This window comes from Herpailurus yagouaroundi, unplaced genomic scaffold (assembly GCF_014898765.1).
Source record: "Herpailurus yagouaroundi ecotype Mexico unplaced genomic scaffold, PumYag 198, whole genome shotgun sequence".
NCBI lineage: Eukaryota > Metazoa > Chordata > Mammalia > Carnivora > Felidae > Herpailurus > Herpailurus yagouaroundi.
The window spans coordinates 2,459,045-2,470,190 of NW_024412429.1; positions in this window are offsets into that span (position 1 = coordinate 2,459,045).

An 11,146-nucleotide genomic window follows, 5' to 3' on the forward strand; every position below is an offset into this window, starting at 1 on the left:
GTGCGCAAGGCCTGGCACACGGTGCCCTTGTGGAGTCAATAACAAATCGATGAACGAATTAACCTGATTTAAACTTTATCACGGGCTACAAAAAATGATTTTTCTAACACAGTTTGAAATTCTCAGGCAAGGATCCCAAGGCAAACTTACAATGTATCTTCCAGAATCTTCTAGGAAGACACTAATACAAATGAAAATATGACGTTTTTTGTATTTTTTGGAGAAAGATTTTCCTCTCTATTTTCGTGGTCACTTCTGCCAACAGCCAAGTCAATAATTTTGATTTGCTGAGGGGTCAGGAGAATGAACCGACCGCCTATCTGCCCGTGGGCTGGGTCGGGGGCTGAGAGGTGCGTCAGTGACTCTCAGAGGCTTCTGGAACATACTAGTGCTCGTGGAGTGCTCACGGAATCCCCAAACAATGTCCTCCTTGAAATGTCTCCTTTGAAATGGTGGTGAAATGTACATCACAGAAAATGTAGCATCTTAACCATTTTTAGCGCATAGCCCAGTGGCAGTGAGACAATCTCACTGCTGCGCTTGCGCCCACCATCCGTCTCCAGAACTTTCCATCTTCCCAGACTGAACTCTGCCCCCATCAGACAGCAGTCCCCACTCCCCCGCCCCTGGCGCCCACCCGCCTCCTAGAAATCCGCTCTCTGGGAATGGTGCCCCCGTAGAGACCTCGTGCGAGTGGACTTGGACGGCGTTCGTGGTTTTGTGTCTGGCCTGTTGACCTGGCACGATGCGCTCCTAGATGACCTCTCTTTGGCCTTTCACTGCTTACTTATATCTTGATTTTCCTCCTATCTGGTGGCGTCCCAGTAACTGGTCGTCTGGGAGAAAAGCAGGTTTGCTAGCCCCGCCGTGGCCAGCTCGCCAATTCCAGAATGTTCCACAGCTGAGTCGCCGGCACAGCACTGCTGTACCCCACTTCTGTTCCTTTGCGAGCTGGCATCAGTCCCCGAAAACCCCGCGGGTCTACCCTCCCCCGCTGTCACCATGCAGACAGGGAGACAGACAGAACCGAGATGCACGGACGAAGACCGCCCACGGAGACGCCCACGGAGAAATTCAAGAATAATACAAAGGCAGAGCTGGGGAAGGGAAGCCTCCCGTGTCCCGGGCCAGTGTCACCCTGTCCTCCCCGCCTGTTGTCAGCAGAGCTCTGTGTATGTCCCGTGGAAACTTCTGGAAACGTCCTGCCGTGGAAGCTCTTCGTAAAGGCTTCTGACACGCCTTTCGAAGGGACTGAAAGCCACAAGCTCCGGGGGAAGCCAGATGCTCTTGGGACAAAATGCCAGCTCCTCCTCTCGAGGGCTGTCACTTACCAGCCTGCCTCCTGATCGAGGTCCTTCTGATGGCACCCACGCCCTTTCCGTCCCCACGTGCTCAACGGCAAAGGGCTCCCAGGTCCAACCTGCCTGGAGACCCCGGATTCCACACCCGCCGGGGGTCAGCCCTCTCCCCCCTTCCGTGAGGAGTGATCGAAACAGCGGCACATCTGTGGTAGGGGATTCAGACGATTTAGAATGAAATACTATTAACAATATTAAATGAAAAGAAAACTTACAAATGCAGGAGGTATTAACGAAAACCGCCACAGGGCTTCCCTTTTACATATTTTATTCGAAAAGTGTACAATAACCTGGAACAATTTTTTTTTTTTTTAACGTTCTCATCAGGGATAGCAGCAGGGATATTGGACCCAAACTATATTCTTACCTTCTAAGTTAGACCCTCTGAACACGGCGCAGCAGGAATTGGGGAAAGAGGCTGGGTTCACGGTGTCATTAGCAGGACGGTTACCAATTTCCTTACGGTGCTTCCTTCCGTCCTTCCTTCCTTCGGTCCTTCCTTCCCGCCCCCCGGGGTCCTGGCCTCTCTCTCCCACCTGCTGGTGAGACACTGGGGCGGCATTTCCGAGCCGCACAGGGTCGGACCCCAGCTGCCCGCAGGATCTCCTCCCCGAGAAGCGTTCCCGTCCCCAGGCTGCAGCCTCTGGGAACACCCCGGAATCTTCTCTCCAGTCGGCTGCTGGGAGCACAGAAGGCTTTCCGCATTTTCATTCGCTAGGCGGCTTGCCTCATGGGCCACTTTGGAGGGAATGGAGTCACGACTCTGTGACATTTCTTCTGCCGTCTTCCCTTTGCACCTGCAGCAGGTTCAGAGAACAGGTGCATGAGGAAGACGACAGGGACCCCCAGGGCCAGGCGGCCCCCGCAGACAGGCTCAGGCGCTGGGCAGGCCGCGCGAGGGACCCAGAGGAGAAGCATCAGACCCCCAGGCCTATGGAGCCACAGGAGCAGGGGGGCCGGCGGGGCGTCCCCGTGTGTGTGCGAGTGTAGACGGTTAAATGACTGTCCATCTCAGAATTCTTTCACTGGCTGCCCAAAGCTGCATTTCAGCCCTACAGACAGGTTCTGATGAGCTCACGAGTTATTTTTATATTTTCATAGTACGTGTAGTTAAAAAAAAAGACCACATTTTTAAAAGTCTAGGTTTTCAGCGCTTCTTGAAAACCGGAAGATTTACAAGCCCTGGACCCTGATTCTTGCACACATCGGCGGGGGGGGCAGAGCCCTGCCCCGTGAGGTGGAGCGTGCCTGCCCGTCCCATGTCCACGGATGTGTGTCATTTCCTGGTCCCTGAGGGCGTTTAGCTTGTGGCCCCTCCTGTACAGCCCACCGTGTTCCAAGCATGCTTTTTCAGTGTTCCTTAATAAATGTGATGGTTGACTTTGTGTCCATTTGGCCACACCTCGGTGGCCAGTGATTCATGAGACGCTAACCCAGGTGAGGTGTGAAGGTGTTTTATGGATGCGGTTAACATCTGCAGCCAGTTGTCTATGAGTAAACAAAATTGTCCCTGCTGGTGTGGTGGGCCTCGTCCAATCAGGTGAAGGTCTGAAAAGTCAAAACTCTGAGTGTGCCTCCAGACTGGGATTAGCCACCCCGCCTGAGCTCGCAGCCTGTCCCCTGAGTTTCAGACTTGCCTGCCCCACAGGCACACGAGCCACGTCCCGTAAGTAAAGCCCTGTGTCTGTGTGCACCCCGGAGGGCTGTTTCTCTGCAACCCTCACAAACTCTCTGCCCTGCTGCCCCTCATTCCCATGTGTCAGAGCAGCGACTTCGGTGACACCTGTCGGTGCGGATTTTCAGGTTTACTTTGTCACTCTGTTCCTGTGGCTGTCACCTGCAGCCCCCACTGACGTCTCCTTCACGTTCTTCAGACTTTCACCCAGGCTCTGTCCCTTCCTCGTCCAAGCGCCCTCCTGTCCCTGGAGCCCCTCATTCCTCCCAACACACGCAGCACCTGACCCCCGACTCTCCTACTCAGTCTTCCTTTGCCGGCTTGAGGACAGTCCAAAGCCCCCAAAGCTCGTCATTTGGTTTTTGTGTCACATCAAAAACCTCACGGTACAGGGGGTCCTGGGTGGCTCAGTCGGTTGAGCGTCCGACTTCCGCTCAGGTCGTGATCTCGCGGTCCGTGAGTTCAAGCCCCGTGTCGGGCTCTGTGCTGACGGCTCGGAGCCTGGACCCTGCTTCGGATTCTGTGTCTCCCTCTCTCTCTGCAACCTCCCCCACTCGTGCTCTGTCTCTCTCTGTCTTTCAAAAATAAATAAACGTAAAAGAAAAATTTTTTAAAAAATCTCACAGTATGGCCACACCACATGGGTCAGGCCACTGCCCGTCCAGCTACCAAACACAGGTACATTTTTTACCTCTGCACCAAAGCTCAACCTCAAAGCTCTATGATCAATAAACTTGTATGACAGGTTTTATATTTAGCCACAAGGAAACAGCCTCCCCACAGACCCATTCCATTTAACAATTACATGAAACGGAATCGCCGATTCTGAGCGGTGTGCTCGTTTCTAGTTAAAACACACAAAAGGCATATTTAATAATTGGTAATTACTTCTAAGCATCAAAAACGCAGGCCAAAGAAGCCACTCTAAGCCCGAGCAGTAGCCTGAGAAGCAAACACAGTGCACGTTCTAGAGAAAATAAATACGCTCCCGGGAAGTGATTCCAAGGCCACATGAGACGCGGGGCTCGGGCTCTTCCCTGCCGTCGGGGAGGCACCCAGCCTTTCCGACGTGATCACACCTCTAGGTTTTTGTTTGTTTGTTAGTTTGTTTTCAGCGTTTATTTTTATTTTGGGGACAGAGAGAGACAGAGCATGAACGGGGGAGGGGCAGAGAGAGAGGGAGACACAGAATCGGAAACAGGCTCCAGGCTCTGAGCCATCAGCCCAGAGCCCGACACGGGGCTCGAACTCACGGACCGCGAGATCGTGACCTGGCTGAAGTCGGACGCTTAACCCACTGCGCCACCCAGGCGCCCCAGTTACCTCTAGGTTTTAAGACTCCAATCGGCTGTGTAATCACAAACCTGTTAGCGTGACTGAATAACTGTGAAACACTCTCCTGGTTTACTATTCTATCCACAACACGTTACGAGCAATCAGAGCTTTTTGTAAATTCTGAAACATGGAGTTTCTTTGATTTCAAGCCCCAGCACGAGACCATTTCAGAGCTAGCTGCCTGGAAAAACACATGGCTTATATCTTCTGCAATTAAAGGTGAACGCTGTGAAAGTAAAGGAAAGGAAATATAAAAATGATGTAGCAAGGGGTGCCTGGGTGGCTCAGTCGGTTGGGCGTCCGACTTCAGCTCAGGCTGTGATTTTGCGGTTCGTGAGTTCGAGCCCCGCATCGGGCTCTGTGCTGACAGCTTGGAGCCTGGAGCCTGCTTGGGATTCTGTGTCTCCCTCTCTCTCTGCCCCTCCCCTGCTCTCTCTCTCTGTCTCTCTCTCTCTCACAAATAAATAAATATTTTTAATTTTTTAAATTTAAAAATGATGTAGTGAAATTCACCGGAAGCCATGGTGACTTGGGAGATCACATCACTTGAAAACCACATTCCCAACCTGACATGTAAGGGGCCTGGGGGGCGATGGAAAGGAACAGGGTCATTAGCAGAGAGGGAGACAGAGCCTGCCAGCCTCAGTGGGGAGGGGAGACGCCCACTCCCACCCAGACCGCAGCTCAGCATGGCCCAGGGGGCGTCCCAGGCTCCCCTCCCGGTCCTGCCCACGCCCCCTCCAGACCCCCTGGAGTGGCTGACCGTGGTGACTGTGGTGACCGTCCACAGCCTGGAGAAGCATCAGGAGCTGGAGCCGCCTGGTGAGCCGCTGGGCTGAGGGTCTCCTTCCGTGTCAGATCCTGACAGAGTCCTCAACACCCCAGGGTGGGTGCGCAGGGCGTGAGCGTCCCCGGGAGAGGGGCGGAAAGCCAAACCCGTCACCTCCCAGCAGGACCCACATCGGACCTACAGAGAGGGCTCCGAGTTTGCTTCTCCGCGACACGTGTCCTTCAATCCACATCTGCCTTCTGCTTGTTATTATTAACCATGGCTCAAAACTCAGGGGGTCGGGCACGTGCGGGGCCCACGGGGGGCCGTGGCCAGGGGCAGCGATGGGCGCAGACTGGGGGGGAACAGGGAGAGAGGCACTCAGATCAATGATCAACCCGCTGCAGACGCCTGGGCCATCTTTGCGGAAGGTGACCGGCCTCCCCGTGATGGCATCCCCTCGGGGCTCCCCCCCCGCAGGGGGAGGACTGTGTGGAGGAGTGAGTGGGAGGACGGCGCGGCCTGCAGTGGGAAGCATCGTGTGCCCGAGGAGGTCGGCCAGGCCCAGGCCGGGCCCTGCTCGGACGGGCCAGCCCTGTAATGGTAACAGCAAAAGGCAGGTTGGCTCAAACCCGATTTCTTGTTCCCGTGGGAGCACCCGGGAGTGGACCGGCCAGCGGGACCCGGGTCACCCGGGATGACGGGCACACAGGTAGCCAGCATCTCCGGCTAGAACAGAGTCACCGGGCGGAAGGCGGTAGGCGTGTCGTGTCTGTGCCACAGTGACGGAAAACCTGGAGCCCACCCGGGAGTCCGAGGGGAAGGGCAGACAGCTGATGACCTGGCTGTCGAGGTCCCTCCCGCGCGTCTCCACAGTGGGGCCCCAGAGCCCCGGCTCCCGGATCCTGTGGCGGCCGCTGGGTGGCCCTCTCCGGATGACTGAGGCCCGGCTCCGGCTCCGTTGAGAGGCTCTTCCCAAAGGTGAGGCCCGGCTCCGGTGCCACCGGCGAGGAGTCTGCAGGGGAGACGACCCACCACGCCCCGGGCCATCACGGCACAGACCGGAAGCATAAGGACTCTCCCCGCGTGCTGACTCGCCCCAGTGCCACACTCCTGCCCTGTCGTCCTAATAATTCGAGGACAATGAACCAGGTCGACCCAGAACTTAGAAAGCTAAGGAAATGAGTGTTTAATTCTAGAATCTGAGAATTTGTTTCTGGTGAGGAGGAAACTATATCTCTTCTTTAAAAAAAAAATCTATTCTGGGGCACCTGGGTGGCGCAGTCGGTTAAGCGTCCGACTTCAGCCAGGTCACGATCTCGCGGTCCGTGAGTTCGAGCCCCGCGTCGGGCTCTGGGCTGATGGCTCAGAGCCTGGAGCCTGCTTCCGATTCTGTGTCTCCCTCTCTCTCTGCCCCTCCCCCGTTCATGCTCTGTCTCTCTCTGTCCCAAAAATAAATAAATGTTGGAAAAAAAAATTAAAAAAAAAAAATCTGTTCTTTATGACTTCAGGAGACCCTAAAAACTGTCCTCAAATATATACTTTAAAGGGCATATAGATACTGTATTTTCTAGATCATTAATAAAATACATACACATTCATAAACACATATGCATAGACCATGACCTGAAAACCAAACTGTACGTACTCACGTGGAAAAAAATTACAATAAAGAGCCAATCTACTGTTACGTGCATGTGAAAGGCAACTTAAAAATGAATTGAGCCACGCTGCCATCGGATTGAAACTTAATAGTTCCTATAACGACTTTATACCAGTTTCTGGAGGAAATACCTCCAGTTTCTGGAAGTTTCTGGAAATACCAGTTTCTGGAGGAAATGGTAAAAGATCCCATTCGTTTTGTACGTTTGGTTTCTTTCTGTGAAACCGATTTATTCGTTGCAAATAAATGGTCTCCTACTAAAACTACCAACTCCGAAGGCATCTAGTTTATTTTTGTATCTCTCCCCTCAAAAGGTGGAACTAACGATCTGGAATCTCCTTTTTTATTACATGCCCCTTTCCCGTCAGAGCCAGTATTTTAGTTCCTGGATCCGTCATCGCCCATTCGGTTACTTTTCCTTTTGTTTATTTTCCAAATCAGGAAGTATAGCCCCACGTTTTGTTAAAGCTTTGCATTCCGGTAACCTACTTCCTGCGGCGGAAGCAAGCAGGGGGAGTTGGCACAGAGTCGTGAACGTTCCCTGGAGAGCCTCCTTCCCGGTCCCCACCTTGTTTCCAGCATCATCCCAGCACAACACAAAACGAAATGATTTAGCAAGCACCGAGACGTGTGCTACGTAACAGGAGTTAGTAAGGCACGACACAAGATCAAATCCTGGGATGTAGTGACAGAATACAGAGCCCAAGCAGAAAACGCGCCACGCTGAACTCAGACGCCTCGAGGTGCAAGCAGAGTACACGTTTTCAGGCGGTTGCTTTTTTTCCACTTCGAATATTTGTTTTTGAGCCTAAACCGCCCCCCCTCCCCAAGAGCCCCGGGGCACGCCCGCCACATTGCCGGCAACCCCGGCGACCGTGCGGGGGCGCTGAGCGCTGAGCGGACCTGCGCGCGCCGCCTGCGGCCACCAGGGGGCGGCAGCGCCCCGCCGGGGAGCCGGCCGCAGCCCCGCGGGGTCTCCCGGAGCGTTTGCCCGCCGGGCGGGGGAGGGGACCGGCCTCTGACCCCTGCGGTGGGGGCGGGGCCTCCCCCCCGCGGCTGCACCTGCTCTTGCGTCACGTGAGCGGTACCGCTGTCCTTCTTCTCCCTGAAGTTCGGGTTGCCGGCGCCCCTTCTGCCCTCGCACACCGCAACGGAACCGCTGTGTGTGCCCTGCCTTTACAGGTGTGTGGCCGCGACTCGTGGGCAGCCGGCGGGGGCCTCCTCCCCGGCTTTTTTCCCCTGCTCGTAACCCCACGGCGAAGGTGAGGCCAAGGAAGAAGCGACTCCCGCAACTTGAAGGGCATCCCGTTAAAGAAAAAGCCGCCTGCTTTCCCCTTTTCCCCTTTCCGGTGGCCGGGATGGAGACGTGACGGAGGGAGCTGGGGCGGCTCCCCTGCACCAAGAGGACCGCCCTACTGGTCATCGTGGATCGGCTCCGTGGACTCAAAAACAACAGAGAAGTCAGCCTAGGGGTCAGCTTGCCTCTAGCTCCCTTATGGATTTCCGAAATGAAACACGAGACAAATTATTACATCAGCCAATGCAAGCCGGGGAGGAGCGTGAGACTGCGCGCTGGCCGTCGGCTGCGTCGGCTGCGGTGTTGCAGGTGCGCGCACCGAGCCAAGAGATGCGAACACAAGCCGCGGCGGGTGGTTCCGAGCTGCGCACGCTGCCGCCCCCCGCTGGTGGAAAATCTCTGAGCACAAACACCGCACGTGCCAGGTTCCCTGTAGGGCAAGGCGCAGAGTGTCGGGCTCCATCACAGGAGCTGGACTCGCTGGGGTATGACAGTCCAGAGTTCACGGTAGACGTGGGACATCGTGGGACATCGTGGCTCTTCCCAGCGTTGCGAGGGAGGAGGTGAGGGCTCCCGGAACGGGGCCACGACAGCAGAGGCCACCCGAGCTCGGCCGCGGGAGCGCCCTGCGTGTGCACCGGGGCGGGCACAACCGGGCCCCCCAGGCACCCCCTTCCGCGGCCACGCTGCGTCCCCCGCCCCCACAAGAGGGCGCTGTCCACCCCAGTACAGAGGAGCTGGAGGGCGGCCTGGGGAGGCTGGGACCCACCGGCCTCTGGAATCCTGGGGCAGAGGCTCTCCGCGCCGAGTGTTGCGGGTGGGTGGGGGGCGTGGGTGCGGGCGCTCAGTTACCGCACTGGTTAGGCGGTGGGCGTGGCCTGACCCCAGGCAGCCGCCCCTTCCCACCTTCGTTCCGTGGGGACGTGCGTCTGAAAACCTGAAAAAGGAGCGGGTATTTGCAACACAGCTTGTCAGGAAGGAGGAGACTCCCCGAGAAAGAATTCTCGAGTGTGTGACGTTAACCAGAGTGTGAAAAGTCGCTCTGCCTTCAGAAAACGGGTTGTTAGGAGCTGACTTGTGGCCCCAAACTCACCTGGTGGAGTCCTCACCTTCGGTTCCTCGGATGGGACCGAATTTGGAGACGGGCGGGGCCTTACAGAGGTGAGTAAGGCCAAGTGAGGGCCTGTGGGTGGGCCCTGACCCAACGTGACCGGGTCACACAACAGCGAGCAGGCGGCTGTCTACACGGCCAGGAGAAAGGCCGTGGGAGAAACCGACCCTGCCCACGCCTGGATCTCAGACATCCAGCCTCCGGGACCGTGAGGCAGTAAAGGTCCGCCACGGCCGCTGCGGGGTCGGTGCCATTTTATTCCGGCACCTTCCCAAACTAACGCGCGATTCGCACGCACGCTGTATTCCTTTCGACCAGGTTCTCTGTTCCTACACCTCCGCGGTGCCTGGAATTGGCACGCGTTTTCAGAAATCTTCAAAGGATTTGAAAATATTGTACTTTTCCGGCCTCCTTTTAAAACTAGCCTAGGGGCGCCTGGGTGGCGCAGTCGGTTGGGCGTCCGACTTCAGCCAGGTCACGATCTCGCGGTCCGTGAGTTCGAGCCCCGCGCCGGGCTCTGGGCTGATGGCTCAGAGCCTGGAGCCTGTTTCCGATTCTGTGTCTCCCTCTCTCTCTGCCCCTCCCCGTTCATGCTCTGTCTCTCTCTGTCCCAAAAATAAATAAAACGTTGAAAAAAAAATTAAAAAAAAAAAAAAAACTAGCCTATCTGTCCGGAAGCAAATAACGACGCTGTCTGCAAGGTGATGCTTCCCTGCCCACGGTGTCCCCTTTGTGGAGATTTATGGGTAGCGAAGTCTCATTTGTCCGGAAATAAGTGCTCAGGATCGCCTCAACTACTCTGGAACAGGAACCAAGAGAACTTGTCTTCTGGCCAGGACAAGTAGTTGTGCTTGTATATAAATCCGCACGCGTGCGTATGTAATCAACATAAGCACATGTATACGACTAACTTATGAACAACACACGGGCAAATCCTAAGTCGTTGCCCCTGGGAAGACAGTTCTTACAAGAACAGATAGGTGATTCCCCAGCCGTCTGATTCCCCAGCCGTCGTAGAGTCTCATCGCCAAGGCGCGGAGGGTGGCTTAATGTCAGACGTAAGGTCCAGCCAGAGCCTCCGATGGGAGCGGATTTGGGGAAACCAATGAAAAGAAGACACTGGGACCGTTAAAGCACAAACCAGAGCCACCTAATATGGGAGCGGATCCGTGTAGCTCTGGGTCCCCTGAGGGCGGCAGTGCATTTCGGCACCGAACACTTACGGGGATGCCCAAGGCAGCAAGAAACGATATGTAATGAAATAAAGTATGTGTCATATTTTAGAAACGTTTTTATTCATTATGGCTGAAATTTTAAACGGGCTAATGCATAAAGAAGTAAGCTTCACTTATCTGAAAAATTATACACAAGAACTTATTTCGGCTGTGCCCAGCAGACACGGTGCTTCTGTGCCAGCCGGGGACACACGCCGAGCTGCGGGGACCCGCTCGGCGCATCGGCCGTCCTGAGAGGAGCATCTGAGTAATGTCCCTGTGCTTTGATTTCTGGAGTCGAACGCTGACAGGTTCCAAGGAGGTGGGACCTCTGAACACCACAGTCTCCCAACTCAGAACACCGATTCTGGAAGACGAATCCTACTTCCCGTGCAAAATAGTTTTATTTTGTAAAGCCAAAACTATCTGTAAACATACAGACGTTGGATCCTAAGCTATCACTTCGAATTTCATAGAAAGATGCGGTTGAAGCTTGCAAGAACAGTAGAAAGTTCCAAATAACACGTGAGTCAGGATTAAACACGTCAGCGTCTTTGTAACACTACCTGCATTTTTGTCATATTCGTCCTTCTTCCACTCGCGTTCATATATTTACAAAGCACTTTCAAAACTTGCGGTCTAGGAACTTTGCAAAGTTGAGGAGCGCTGTTAAAGTCTGGTTCCATGACTGGGGCGCCTGGGCGGCTCAGTCGGTTACGCGTCC